This window comes from Apteryx rowi, unplaced genomic scaffold, assembly GCF_003343035.1.
Source record: "Apteryx rowi isolate R43461 unplaced genomic scaffold, aptRow1 scaffold_980, whole genome shotgun sequence".
Lineage (NCBI taxonomy): Eukaryota > Metazoa > Chordata > Aves > Apterygiformes > Apterygidae > Apteryx > Apteryx rowi.
In genome coordinates, this window is record NW_020451294.1 from 54,581 (window position 1) to 69,533 (window position 14,953).

General features: G+C 41.0%; 1 protein-coding gene across 8 annotated transcripts in view; it reads left to right on the forward strand.

Annotated features, from left to right (window-relative positions):
• The window catches only part of HIVEP2 (human immunodeficiency virus type I enhancer binding protein 2), a 149,732-nt gene that overhangs the window by 37,153 nt on the left and 97,626 nt on the right, over window positions 1–14,953 (forward strand). For all 8 annotated transcript variants that reach the window (XM_026055093.1, XM_026055094.1, XR_003251805.1 and 5 more), the window contains one exon: window positions 2,223–2,328. The gene's annotated coding sequence lies outside the window, so the exon portion shown is untranslated. Of the gene's footprint in view, window positions 1–2,222; window positions 2,329–14,953 lie in introns of those variants that run through there.

Below are 14,953 nucleotides of genomic sequence, written 5' to 3' on the forward strand. Positions count from 1 at the left end.
AAAGTGTTGTAAGTTTTGCTGTATTTAAACTGCTCGTAGCCAGTTGGGCCCCATTCACACTGTGTTCTCAGTCCATCCTGGGCACTGCAGCCCCTGCTGGGATATATTTATTTGATCCCCTTTGTTTCAGCCAACATGCGCACTTGTTTACCAGGAGCCCCAACCTGCATCCAGGTCTCTCAGAAGTTCATCGGCGTCTCGGATGGCGCTTTGTGGCTTGAGCAGCAAGGTGTGACTGTTAGGAAAAGGGAAAGAGTCACTGCTGGGATTACAGCCTGGATGAACATGAATGAGGTGGTGCTCCAGCCCCCGTGCACTGCCTTTTTGCCAGGGTTTTCTCATTAGGCGGTGGAGGAAACCCCCACACCCAGACATGGAGTGGGGGGAGCTGGCGGCAGGCCAGAGCCTCCGGGCTCTCCACTTGCAGCTGGGAATACTGCAGAAATCCCAGGGAAGGGGCATGGCCGGAGCACTCTGCTGCCAGCCGGCTGCTGTGTGCATCCAGGGGCCATCGTCCTTGCTGTGGCTGGGTCCCATGCTGCCACTCAGCAACCCTCTTCAGTATTTTGCATTTAAGTATGTGTATACTTAAATGTGTGTCATTCTGTTTTCCAACCTGTATTTATACTGTTTTGGAGCAGGCAAACATGAGATATTACATATTAGCATTGTACCCATGGGAAGTGTAGCCTTTGCAAGGATGGGTTTTTTTGGACCTTGGAATATGTTCTCTCAAACTTAATTTTTACACAATTTTATGCTTGTTATCAAAGGGCAAATACAAAGTATAAGAGGCACTGACTTGATTGGGTTGGCAGAAAATGAGGAAGTATACGGTGCAAGTGAAGTGGGTGATGTTGCTGGCTGGCCAATGAAGCATAATAAAACAAGAACCAAGTCATTCTGGAGATGTGATGAGGCAAAGAAGCATTAGAATAATTTAAAAAATGTAAACTGTGGCTAAAATCTAAAAACACCATTTATTTAAAATTCTTTGTTATTTACCAAACTTTCCTCTTGAAAACATCTTACCCGAGGATGAGATACAGCTTGCAGACCAGGAGGAAGATAAGTTTCTGTTTGGGAAGGCTTGGTTTAAAGAGATATAGTTTTAGCTTTATATCTCATGTGACTTCTCGTCACTGTGGGTGTGTCACTACATGTGTGTGCCTGGGTACATTTTTTGGGTATCCTGTAGGTCATTTTATTCACATTTTCAGAATAAAGAGAACCCAGTTAAGCTGCCTTTTACAGCAATAGCTGTGTGTTACAGCTTTATCCACATCCTTGTGTATTGCAGAATGAGGCAATAAAATTAACAGGCGAGAACTTCTTAATTCTTGTTTCAAACACTTTTTCAGGGAGCTGCACAGTCTGAAAGAGCTTTCTTTTACTTAATACTGTAGACTTTTAGGTTATCCAAACCTGCATTTGTTTCTTTCAGTTGTGATTTTTGCCATTACTTTTAGTGGAGGAAATGCTTTTTCAGTTTTTAAACTGGACAGCTTACTTATTTTCTATCATACATATCTTTTCATTCAAGACAGCACTGCTAGTACAAGTTCATTTTCTATGTCTATTTATTGATTACTTAAAATATATAGCAAAATATTTAATCACAGATTCACTGATCAAGTGATTTTAAATTATCAAATGATTATAAACAAGATGATGTAGTTACCAGTAGGAAAGAATGCTCCCTTAAGAACCTTCGATCCCTTCATGAGGGAGCTCCAGTGCTCTATCTTCTTCTAAACTAGTGATTTTCAATTTAAAAAAGAAGAAAAGGAAAGCCAAACTGATCATGCACCAATCAAAGGAATTACTTGCTGATCAAGAACCTGACAACTAGGAAATCTGAAGTTCTGAGTCTGCACATCAGATAGATAACTACAGCCTATGCATTAAGAATGAAAACTACTTCTCATTGCTTTGATGGTGTGTCTATGATCTGATCTGGAGTAATGGGACAAAACAGTTTAGCCACAGCAGAAAACTTTTGCTTGCCATTGTGAACAGCAAATACTTTCTGTAAGGCAGGGAAGAGTACAAATACTGTTAGACACCTCTAAGCTGTATTTCACTTTGTATAGTTAGCTGTTCGTTGCTGAAACACTTTTAATTCAGAGGAGAAATATGTGAAAACGCACATGTATTAGTTGAACTTGATGTAAACCTCTGTTGTATAATGAACTTCATCTCTCTATTTGTTATGTTTTCAGGTGGGACCCTCTTCTAGTATGTGATCTACAACGAGCTACACTGAATCATACGATGACAATGTTATCACTGCCACATCTCTGGAAACCTGTTATTCATAATTATACGGTATGTGAACTTCTGCGTCTTACATTAGCCACTGCTTGTTGGAACAACACAGTAACAATAACATGAAGGTGCTAAAAGTCATTGAAGTAAACGTTAAGCCAGATGTGTAATCAGTTAAACCCAGCCATTCCAACAAAGGTTTATCTCCTAGGCTTGTTCTATATGCAGAGCAGTGAACTACTTTAACTATGAGTATGATGTTGAAAATGTATTTATTTACAGATATCAGTAAAATGTTTCCTTTGGGTGAAGTTATACTGGTGTAATGATGACATGTAGATATATAGCCTATTATCACCTTTCTTAAAAAGAAAATGGTGGTAGCATTAACGTAAAGGATTCAGTACTTTAACTGTGTCTTTGCAGTTTCAGCAGTAGAATTTTTGCGCTTAGGAAAGGTCTTTAATTGCTTTTCTCCTTCATTCCATTTTCAGTTTCTGGTCAATCTAAATTAGATTAATTTCACACACCAGTGAATCCCTAAAGAAGTGCAAATTAACTCCATTTTACCAAATTCAGCCAGACGATGGCAGTTTTTCCCTTGTTGTTTAGCTTTCCATCACCTACTGTCTTTGACCAAGATTTCAATAGGAATGAAATCCATATAGCAAGTCTTTTTTCCTCATCCTGTACAAGCAATTAGAGACTAAGATCCACATCTACTTGAGGGAGGACTTGTATTTAACTTATGGCCTATGAAGCTGAAAAAAAGTCAGTGATAGCTGGCACTTTTCTACTGTTCTGACATGAAATTGTTAACACATGCTCAGGTACTGTAAAACCATGAACAAACTGGTTTTATAAGAACAGTTACATCATTATTTTATGCTCTTAAGCAGTTTGTAGCATACCACATAACCATTAGCATGGAACATCTTCATCCGATTCATGACCCCGATACAACTCCAGCTGAAGCTGGTGGAAGAATGTTCCTTCACTTTGAGAGTTGAATTGCACTTCATGTAGCATCTGAGACCTTTGTTTAAGTAATGTTCCCTGCATGGAAGTTTTGTTTAGTGATTAGCTAGTGATTAGAGATTAAGTGTTAAAGATATAAATGTAAAACCAAGTTACAAGGAAATGGATCACCAAAATGACAAAGAGAAGAGGACCCAATTATAAAAAATGCTTGCCTATCTTCAAAAGTTATAAAGTGATGAGAAGGAGAGGTGGCTGTTTGCTCCAAAAGTGTATATCTGGATTTAATGCTCTACTTTTTGTATATTATTTTGAAGACAATATTTGACAGAAGTGTGCATGATTTACTGCCAAATCAGTGATGTGAGAAATGGAAAGCAAGATGAAGCCTTATCGGGAGTGGGGAGAGGAAGTGTGTTCTTTGTTAAACAATTTAGAGTTTTTGGGAGAGCAATTCACAACTGAAGTAACTTGTGTTCTGGATGGTGAAGAGGTTTCCAGGTCTGGCTTGATTCTGGTTCTGTTAAAAGGAAGCTCCTGGAGACTGTCTCCCCCATTTCAGTGAGAGAGGATCCTGCTTACCTAGAAAGTGCTTCTAGACTGCCTGCTGTAAAGACCATAGGTAATTTCAGCTTCCCCAATATCGTTAACACTATCATTTGCAGACCTTTTGTATACGGAAAGATGCCTTCTATAACATTCACATCTAAGAACCTTTTCAGGATGGAAGTAGGAGTAATAGTCTCTATTGCTCGATTCTCCTGAGTTTGCAAGGAAAACAGGTTGATTCATTTTAAATGTTCAGCATTGTTGTTTGTTGATTTATATTTGTGTAAAAAAGTAGTTTTGCTGGGGGGGGGGCATTTGTAATGGAAAACTAGCTTGAAGAAAATGAGTTTTATATTTTATAGAAGCAGAGATCTGGAAAGGACCTGTTAGGCTGGCTAGTCTAGTTTCCTGCTCTCAGGTATCTTTTGGTTAGGGATGAACATTTGTTAGTTGATATTTTCACTTTTTTGATGCAATGTGGCTTTTGCGCTGGGAGGGAGGATCTCTCAGGGAGCCAAGGACAGGTTCATGGGGAGAAATGATTATCTGAACGGCGACCATTAGCAGGTCTCTGTGTCCTCTGAGAACAAAAAGAAAGCAGACAACTTGGTGTTGTGCTTGTAAGGACTTGTATAGCAGGAGATGCTGTACTTTGCACCTTGTGCAAATTCTTTTGATATGAGGTAATAACTTCCACAGATTTGTCATCTACCCAAGTCAAAATGAAATTTTCTTTGATAGTTGATTGTAGGAGTCAGAAGGCAGTGAAGGGTTTTTTGTTTTTTTTGGGGGGGGGGAAGTTTTCTTTGGTTTTCTTCTTTTGCCAGTTCTCATGCAGCATTGCAAACATTTCAGGGAACTAATCTGCAGGAGCACAGCTCATAAAGGACAGACCTTCAGAAGGATTAGATTCTTACTTACTAGATTACAGAAAAGCCTCTGAGACTGTTACACTTTGAAAGATTGCAAACTTCCACAGGAAATTAAAATTGATATTGTATAGTGAAGGAATGACAGAAGGGAAAGAAAAGGGCAAATGTAACAAATTCATTATTAAATGGTAGAAACATCAAAATTTGAGATCCTTGAAAGCATATGTAGCTGCTAGATATTGATACAAAATTCCCAGTATTTTGGAAAAATTTGGCTTCCTCTCTCCTTTAGCCTCTCCCAATGTCATTAACTGAATGTGGAAAAACATTAATGTTAAAATTATTTTGATTTTGGGGCATAGTAGATTATATTCTGTTTTAAAACAAATTTGAGATCAAACCTGGAGAGTCCAATTACATTGTATTCTTCAGTGGAAGGTGCATACATGAAACCAAATTGGGAATGAAAAGCAAGAGCAGGTCTTCCTTCTTTAGTTAGCTCTTCTTCCATTTAAATGTGCAGTGTTGACAGAGAGGAGAGAAAACTTTTCCTTTTTGATCTGTGTTGTTCTTGCCAAGATACAATCTGGCACTTGAACACACGTGGAAATTTCAGTAGTTGCCTGAAAGCTGAAGCTCCATTTGAAGTCAGGCTGAAGATCCACTGGAGACCATTTAACTTACACACATGCTGAAGAGATTTGTTGGTATCAAGGTCCTTGCTGTTAAACTGTTAGTCAAAGGCCCAGGCACATAACATATCCCCTCTCTCTCTCCTTCTCAGTATCAGCTTCGAAGCTTTGGTGAGCTGGACTCTCTCCTGGCCAGGTGCTTAACTGCAGAATTTAGATTTCCTTATTAGGGAGTTCTTTGAAAGGGGACAGTAATAACTTCCAACATTTTAATAACTTTTCCTATAAGATCTGGTTACCTGAAATTGGAAAGAATAAGCAGAACTGTGAGAGATTTAACTTTATTAACCATCATAAATCCTTTCCCTTTTGACTCTAATCAGTCCCTAGAGCCCTGTTAATGCTCTTGACATTGCACTGGCCTTTCATTGTAGCACAATATACGTTTTCCTGTAACTAAAAAAATGATGGTGAGAGTCTTACTTAAACCAGAGGTAATGGAAGCAGTGGTAGGGATGTACAACTATCAGAAATTCATTGCGAGTGAAAGGAAAACAGAGAGTTGCACTTTGGCAGCACTGTTTGGACTGCTAGCGTGTTTTTTCCATCAGTGGGATGAATATTTGGGACTCTTTACTACTACCACAAAGCTCAAGGCCTCCAGAACAGGATCCCTGTAATGCTCCCAGTGCCACTTCATCTCCGTGAAAGTAGCCGTCTGGAGGCAGAGAGGCATGAAGGAGAGGGGGAGCTGAAGGGTGCCCTTGACTTCCAGGGCACCGGTGCTCCCAAGTCCTTGCCAGGACTCTCTCCCCATGAAGTTCATGGAAGGCAGGGCATGGGGGTGGAAATCCGGCATGCAGGACGAGCTGCGGGGCACGTGCCTGGCGGGAGCGCTCCCAGCGCCTGCRCAGGCTTCGCGGAGGGACCTGAGCCAGACAGGGAGCACCGGGATCCCACTGCTGCCCCGGACTCGGGGGAGAGCTTGGCACGTGCTAGCACCCGGGGACAGGTGACTGGCAACTCAATTTTGATACAGAAAGACAATAATGCTTTTGTACCTTCTGCTGGCAAACGGAGGGACACTAGGGGCAAAAGTCTGCTGCAGAAAGCCTCATTATGAGCAGTCACAACCTCATATCCCTGAGGGCAGTGAACTGCAGGAAATCGCTAACTCCAGGTGGGCTGATTCAGCCACGAGGAATTGCTGACAAGAAAGAGGTCGCTTGTGGCACAAATACTCGGAAAACCTGCTCAATTGGAGGTGTTCTGTGAATGGATCTTTTCTTTACTGGGGACAATACTAAAAGGCAGGAGTGTTACCAGGTGGTCGAGGGATAAGAACCTAAGCAACAAATGCCTTCTTCATAAAATAACTACCTGGATTATTGCCTTTTATCCAACTTGTGCACAAAATTCTCTGGAAAGTGAAAGGGGAATTCCCTGGTTGGTAGTCTGTCTGTCTTTATGCTGTCCAGGAATTCATGGGATGGAGAAGGCATCCAAAGAATCTGCGCTTGTGTAGGGAAGATGAATTCCCTCTTGTTTTTCCATATATACAATTCAGCAAGTTCCTTAGGTAAACGCTTTAATTTTAAGCTTAATACTATGCAAATATTTAAGTTAGGGCAAAAAAGCCTCAAACTGACATCACACCATGAATTGGCTTCTAGCTGTCTCTGCAGGTACAAATGCAATACTTATATGCATGAATAGTTATTTTTATTTATTTATTACGGCCATCTTTTTATAATAAGCATGGATATCTGTGTACCCTTGCCTTGAACATAAAAATAGATGCATTTGCAATTGTGTGTACAGCACAGAAACTTTGGCAAAAACCTCAGATCTGCTTAAGATAATCATTGTAGGCTGAATCTTTAGATGACACATAGTTGTACTGACTAATTCTTTCTATAACAGAAGTGCCCAAAGCTCTGCTTACTGTTGAAAATCCACAAACCTAGTGTATGAAACAAAGATATAGAAAGGTCTGGCAACTGCTCCAAGAGCTTTATAGTGTGATTTGGTTGTCTGGACAAACATTCAGAGAGTGGTAAAGAATATTCAGAACGTGTGTCAAGAGTGTTAGCGATAAGTATGTTAACTAGGCTTCAAAAATCTAGTAAAATACTACCTTGCTGTATAATACAATTTTATATCCACATACATTTCATATGTTTTCCCCAGCCCTTGTCTCAGCTGCTGCATGCCTTTAAACAGCTTTGTATTAAAAAGGGAAAGTCCATAGTCTTGTGGACCTTCTATTATGTGCTCAGCGTGTGAGCTATTGACTTCATAAAGACAAGAATAGCTATGTCAAATGTGTTTCATTAACATGTGGCAAGATAGAAAAAGCAGTCTGTGTGAAGATGTACAGACAAGAAAGACACTGAATGCCTTAAATACTAAGGGAGTTAATGCTATGCAGTGATTTTGCTTCTGTTATAGGAAGTGTAAGAACAGTATGCTTCCTGGCGTACATCACCATCTAAACTGCAAAGGTTTCAGTTCCATGGCAACACGAAGAGTCCAATTGTGTTTAAGGTGTATGTATTAATGCATTCAGAGTAAGGGGTTGGGAGTGAGTTGAAAATAAATAAAATATGCTGAATGTTTCCCATTTATTTATTTATAAATAAAGCCTTTGTTCTTAGAAAATCAGAACTGACATGAATACATGCGTCCCCTCAAAGTCTCTCAAATTCTTTTTTGCATGTGTTTTTCTCAGGCAAAAAGCAAAGTTTTTTTTTTTTTTTATAAGACTGTAAGTGCAGCAGCAGCTGAATGTTGCAAGAAAATGCTATTAATTCCTGAGACTGTTGTGTGTCCCCGGAGAGAAAGACTTGGTCAGTCAGGGGAATTATTTTTTCCAAGATGTACTGCTTTACTGTTTTGTCCCCAGAGTGAAGCAGTGTTTGAGGTTTTTATATTATTTTTCTTTTTCTTCTTCTTTTTCTTTTTTTGGATCTGTCCTCTTTCTGCCTTTCTCTATATCCATCTCCAGTTTCCTTCACCTCCCCTGGCTGAGGAGCAGGAAACAAGGCTGAGCTCTGTTTCCTGATATCCAAAGAAATATAAAAGAACAAGGAAACAGCATATTTTGTTTTGCCAGCTTCACTTTGCAGACTCATACTCGTAACACACCTGCTCCCAGACAGGGTCAGGAGTCATTCTCTGGAGCAACTGGGCAGTTGGCCAGGGAATAACCTGGAGTTGATCATTAAGTGAATTTTGTTTCATCTGCTCAGTTGGCTGTGTGAATATAGTATGAGGGATTGTGACAAATATATTTTGGTCTTGGTGAAAAAATACCTAAGGCTGGTCCTGTTAGTTGTGCAAACTGCCAGTTRGTGGAAGAATTATAAACTTCCAAGGTTTAAAGTCAGAGGGGGAGATGGGAGAACCTCCAGATGTTGGTATTTTTGAATTTAACAGCAGTGCTAATCTGGCATGGTAAAACTGACAGAAACTGGCAAGTTAAACTGGATTTACAGCTGCTTTGCCTTGCTAAAACATGCAAAGCAGCCAGAACATATCAGTGAATCTGGCCTATAGTTTCCAACAAGGTTTCACAGTGTAACTGAGGAGAGAATATAGCCCTGCATTTGGAATTTGGTCAACCGTTTTCATGTTGCTGTGCCAGCAGGAATAAAATTCATCTCTCTCTTATCTGTATTTTTTTTTTCTTTTTACAACCAACAGAAAAATTATTTGTTAAAACAAGACTACTTTTTTTCATGGAAATGGGAACTCTGTCTTTGAGATTCTACTGGGAGAAATTTGTCCCTGTTCAGGAGACCAGCAAAACATGAGTAAATCTTTTCTAAGGGCATAAATAGGATTGAAATGATTAAATGACCTTGTGTTGGCATTCTAAAAAGGGGTGAAATTTGCCCTCAGGGCAGCAGAGCTGCAAAGTAAGAAGGTGTCATTTTTGAATAGTCACTTTACAGGCGAGAGCAGCACTTGGAAGCCTTAGCCACTTGTCTAGTGCTCCATTTGACACGCTCCCAAATTTGTTATTGTGTGGTTTGTAGTTTCTACACAGCCCCCCAAAATAAATAGCAGACGTAGCTCATTAAATACATGGATTTAAAATTAGTAGATGCTTCCCAAATTATGTGGCACCTCTTCCTGGCTTTTTTTCACAGAGGGACTTGTACCTACAATCCTTGGTGAATAGCGGGATGCATTCAAGTAAAGCTGTGTAGTAAGTGAGGCTAAAAATTCCTAGCGGGTGTGGTGACCTAGCATAACACTGAGCAGGCTATCTGTTTTTTCCAAGTATATTCCCAGTGGAGCACCTCATTCAGTTTGGCAGGAAAGATGAAGAGAAAGCACCAAGAGGAACATCAAAGACAGGAGAAAACGGGGAGACAAACCAAGGACAGGAAGAGAGAAGTGTGCGGAAGCAGAGCGAAGGCAGAMGGGCCAGCAGAGAAACAACAGGGGGCTGGGAAGAGCACGAAACAGGAAAGGGATGATGGTCTGGTGTGTGCGAGGGAAAAGTTGTTTTTCAGATGTAACATAAATAAATAAATAAGAGCGAGAAAATTAAAATACGTCAAGCAGGAGGGGATATCTGAGTGATGAAGGAAGACAATTCAGACTGAGACGAACAGAAAAAAAAATAAAGAAAACTATATGGATTAGTTTGGTACACCAGTCCACACAATTTTAAATAGAGGCTGCTTCAGCTGTGAGGCCGAGAGCTCATGATGTTCCCCACACAGTACCTCCAGGACTCCAGCGGCGCCTGGGCGCTGGCATGGAGAAACGCCCTCCCGTAACAATTTTCAACGTTTTTTCTCCTCTTCTGTCTGTCTCCTCAGGGTTTAGGCCACTGCTCCCTTCCTTCATTTGGGAACGATCCTTGGGGGCACCTGCATCCCCTGAGCAGGTGAGGGGCTGTGTCCTCGGACAGCAGGGCTCAGCCCCTCGCACCACTGCCATGGACCCTGGGGCTTGAGCCGCGCCCCATTTCCTGCTCTTTGGCCCCGCCGGTCTCTTTTTTTTTAGTGGGGGGAGTGGAGGTAAGGTACATATTTTATTGATTGTATTCCTCTGGAAAGCCTCTCAGGGCTTGGATCGCGTTGGGAAGGAAGCAGGTGAGGCCGGAGCGCTGATGCTGACGAGGGTTGTGCCAGTTCACTGCCAAGTGTTACAGCACGACGTGGGTAATACTTCGGTCAGCAAGGCAGACTTTTTGTGTTATCGTTTGCATGGTGTGGTAGTAGGGTTGTGTTCCTCTGCCCTTTCGCCCCAAGTTTACCAGAAATGCAAGAAGACAGGAAAATTACTCATCCTAACTATGAAGACTGGTAGTCAGAAAAAACATGTCTGGTTCTCTTCTAGGATATMTGAGGAAGAGCTATGGTTACACAGGCAGGCATAATGGCTCCCTCTAGATCCCTGTTCTTTCACTTGTTTGAGCTATCTTGGCTACCAGAAATAAACAGCTGAATGGAAATTTTAGTTCTGGCTGTGAAAAGAAGCTTTTGAATGAATTCTACATCAAATAACAAATGTCTTCTTTCCTCCTCCTCTCCACCTACCTTGTTCCTAAACATTAACATTTCATGTCACTTGAGCTAAGTTCAGTGTCAGACTCACCAGATCCTACTGCAAAATATGTCCCTCTTTTGTGGCAAACAGAAGAAGATGAGAGGCTTGTGGTGTTTTTCCTTTTCAGCCTCTGCTCCCCTGGGAAAAGAAGCTAAGGCTGTGCAAAGCTGTCTCCTTCCCACTCTGCTCAACTTTGCTCCTAAAAATGCTTCTCCCTCAACTGTTTCGCTGCCTCTCTTAAGGAGGTATGGCCTGGCCCATTTAGTGTCGTCGTTTGCCGAGGGCTGTTTTCTCAGGCTGTGGTGACTTTCATGGTGATAGAAAGCTGAAGAAGATTGTTGCGGAATAAGTCATCAGCACTGCCAGCTGTGCCACTTGAAAATCATTACTTAAGCATAAAAGAGAAGAAAAGATTAAGAATTATGAGACTTAAACCCTGCCCAAAGCCCCAAACCTCCACATCAGTTTTGCCAGTTCTGCTTCCTGTTTTCTTAATGCTTTGAAGCTAGCTTGCATTGTATTTTTAAACTTTCCTCCAGAACCACAAAGGGGAGAAATACCCTTTTTCTAAAATAAGTTGTTTTGTGAGCCGTGATACAAATATCGGTTCTCCCTTAGCCCTTTCTGCACCCCAGGGGTTTTCACCCACATCTTGTACCTGACTGCCAGCAAGCGGGAGGTTGCGCATTACATGAGGAGTTTGAAGCTGTGCATCTGCTGCCTGGCTGGCCGGCACACGCGTGGGGGTTGGCAAGTTAGCTGTGCAACATGTGCAGGGCCCTGCTTGTTCTTGGCTCTGCCCTCAGTGTCAGCATTTGTTTGCATTTCCCACTTGTAGCCAGCTACCAATTTTCATGAAACTTGTGGGAGTTTAATTAGCTTTGTGACTTCAGCTCCTCTTTCAGGTGTGTTTGAAACTGAGCACTGGCTTCAGCCGTTCTGGAGGGGGAGACTAGAAGACAGTGCTATAGTAGATACCATATTTCAGTAGGAAATCAAGCTAAAAGGGGAGGTGAGCCTCTTTATGACCTTAGTTCAGGATTTAGGAGTTATAAGTGAAATACTTAATATTGCAAAACCCATGATGAAATATTAATTGTTATTGTTAGTGGATAACTTCCATCTCTTTTTCCATTTTCCTATGTAATCCAGGACTTTACAAAGGGAGGCCAGGCTGTGAAAGAGGATTTGTGTTTTCCCCTTCGTACAAGGTGAATTTTTTTGTCTAGGAAAGAATGTCTGTAGAGGAAGAGAAGATATAAGAGCAGATAAGAATGCTAAAGAGAAATGTGCATTCAAATGGTAGGTTTGTTCTACAAGAAAGGGAATGGTTCTCACTGGACGGTGGTGCCTGAAATATTCTGCGGTGTGTGGTAGTATTTATGATGAAGATGAGTGTTTCTATGGTAAAAACTTTGGGACTTGAGTCAATGGTACCTTAATAATCTTTCCTACTGAAGAGAGAGCAAGTGGCAAAGAAGCACAAGAGAGAAATGTATCTGTTCATGAAAACAGGCCTTTTGACACTGGCCACAGTTTGCTGTCTTTGGTGGAGTGAGTAGGAATATTCCTGTATCACGCTGTAGTTGTTCAGAGATGTGCTAATACTTGCTTATTTTGATCACTGCTGAAAAATAGAAGCAAAAAAAAATTGAATGTGGATTTGGGATATTGTAACACAATGTTGAATCATGTGAAATCAAAGCCAGCTCAAGGCGTAAATAACAATGGTTCATATTTGTGAAAAGAAAATCTCTCATCTGGTAGCTGAATTTTTTTCTCAGGTGTTAGAGAAAATCATCCTTTTCATAGATGCCATCTGAACAGGGCAGACATTTCTACGTGACAGAAGGAATTTTTCTTTTTTCCCTCAACTTGGTGATCAGTCCAGCAAGTAGGAATCAGATTTAACCACCAGTGTTTGTTTTAGGCTCTGTGAGTCTTTAATTCTCTTCTAGCAGTAAAACAATGATTTTTGATAGATACTAGTTGTTTGTTAATTTGTTTGCAATCAGTTTTCCAAGAGATTGTTTTGATGTGGGAGGAACTGAATTCTTTGGGTGCAAATGCTTGCTGCTGACTCTCTTCTTACTCATTAAAAGATGTTTTTTCACATTAAAGCACCTTCACTTTTAAGGGAAAATGTTAAGCATCTAATACTAGACATGTGAAATGTGTTGTTGCCTAAAGAGAAACCATTCACTAAGCTGCAACATGTGAGGACAGAAATGTCCAAGACGAGCCCAAATCTTTGTTAGAATCCAGGAGAGGCTGAAGGGCTGGCAGTTCCCTTTCTGTACACCTTACTGTGCCCTCCTGCGCCAGGGGCCAGGACCCCAAATCCCTCGAATCCTGGTTCCAGGTGCTGACCTACATCCATGCTGATATGCTACAAAGCTAAAAGATGTCCCCGTTCTTTTCCAAAAAGAACATACCTTTTTTTCTTTTTTCCCCCCAATTCCCTTGCCACCTTTTTGTATTTTTGAACTGCAGCTCTTTTAAGGCTCCCTGCCTCTGCAATTCTTGCCCTTGTTTAGGTTATTTTTGGAAACTGGGCAACAAGGCAAAGGGATGAAATTTAGGGGAGTTAACTGCAGTAGAACTCTTTATCTCTTTATCTTTGTGTGCTCTTTCTTCCCTTCTTTCTTCTCATGACTTCTGTGAGTCTGACCTGCATCACATCGCTAATGCCAGGGCGAGTCTTAGCAAACGCTCTTTGTGCAAACGCTCAGCAAGTGACTTCTTCAGGCGCAGAGGAATGCAGGTTCACAAGCTGTTCCCTTCACTTCATTCCTGCGGCAGCCATCGTTTTTCTTCTGCTTTCTGGGTCAGCCAGTTGGCCAAAAAACTGTAAGTGGTTGAGTAGGGATCTAAGAGCTATGAAATACACATATCACTTGGAGCTTATTTAAGGTAAATTGTGTGTGCAGAAGAATGTATTTCCTTTATTATTTCCTTAAGAAGGCAGCCCTATAAAGGTGCTTTTTCCTTCTAAATGTTGGCGTGTTTTTATATCCAAAGTGTTAACGTGCCACTTGCCAAAGTTTACAAGACAAAGAGAAGTCTTTGGAAGACTTGGGAAATGACACTGCGATGAGAGCCTGAAACCCGACCTGGCTGGGAGACCTGGAGCTCCCGTTTCAGCTTGGTTGCATGGGGCCACGAGTGAGCCTGGGAATGCCCCCAAAGGTCCCGGCTTCTCTCGATGGGGGGAAGCACTTCATGCCTTACGTTTCACATGCAAAATATAGGGAGAAATTTTCTCTAAAGGTGCACGTAGGGGCTTTCTTTTTTATGCTTGGTTTTCTAAAATCATTAGTGCATAAAAAAACATTGACCATGCAGTAGATCAGGCTCTCCTTTTGATGACTGAGACAGCATTCAGATAATTGAGACGCCTGTGATTGCCCATGAAAATTTGCTGATGTTTGCACTGCTGGCAGGTATTGAAGTCACACCATAATATTTATTGTGGGATCTTGCAATGGATTTTAAAGTAGATTTAGATCAGAGCGCAAAGTGGGAATTTTCTTCTTTTTTTTCCTGTGGTTTTGAAAATGCCTAAATAACAATACAGTAAATGTTAAACACTAAAAACTGGTTTTGTGTGTACTGATAAGAGGAGATTGGTAGAGGAGGAAGTAACTTGAGTTTGGCTGGTAAAGCTGATATGTGAATGTGGTGGAAATCAAAGTGGGGGATGATTGTCATGATCTTAAAGCAGTAACATGTTGTCTTTGGAGGATGGGTTTGGGTCAGTGACATAACAAGAAGTAATAATGAGAAGGACTTTTCCCTAAAGGAAAAAAAAGGCAGATGATTCTACACAAACTGTAAAACTACACTGTAAATTTACACTGTAAAACTAATGGAAAAAGTCAACCAAATGTGAAGGGAATGAAATCAACAGAACATGAAGTGGTCCCTTAAAATACATAGAAATGGATATTTTTTTAGTACTGTCCTGTAGCAGAGATCAATTAAACTGCATAGAATGGTACTGTAAAATGGTCGCTGTAGGGAAGTCATCTTATTCCTTAGATTCTGTGAAGGAGCGCTGGCATTTAGTCTGTAGTGATTATTTTC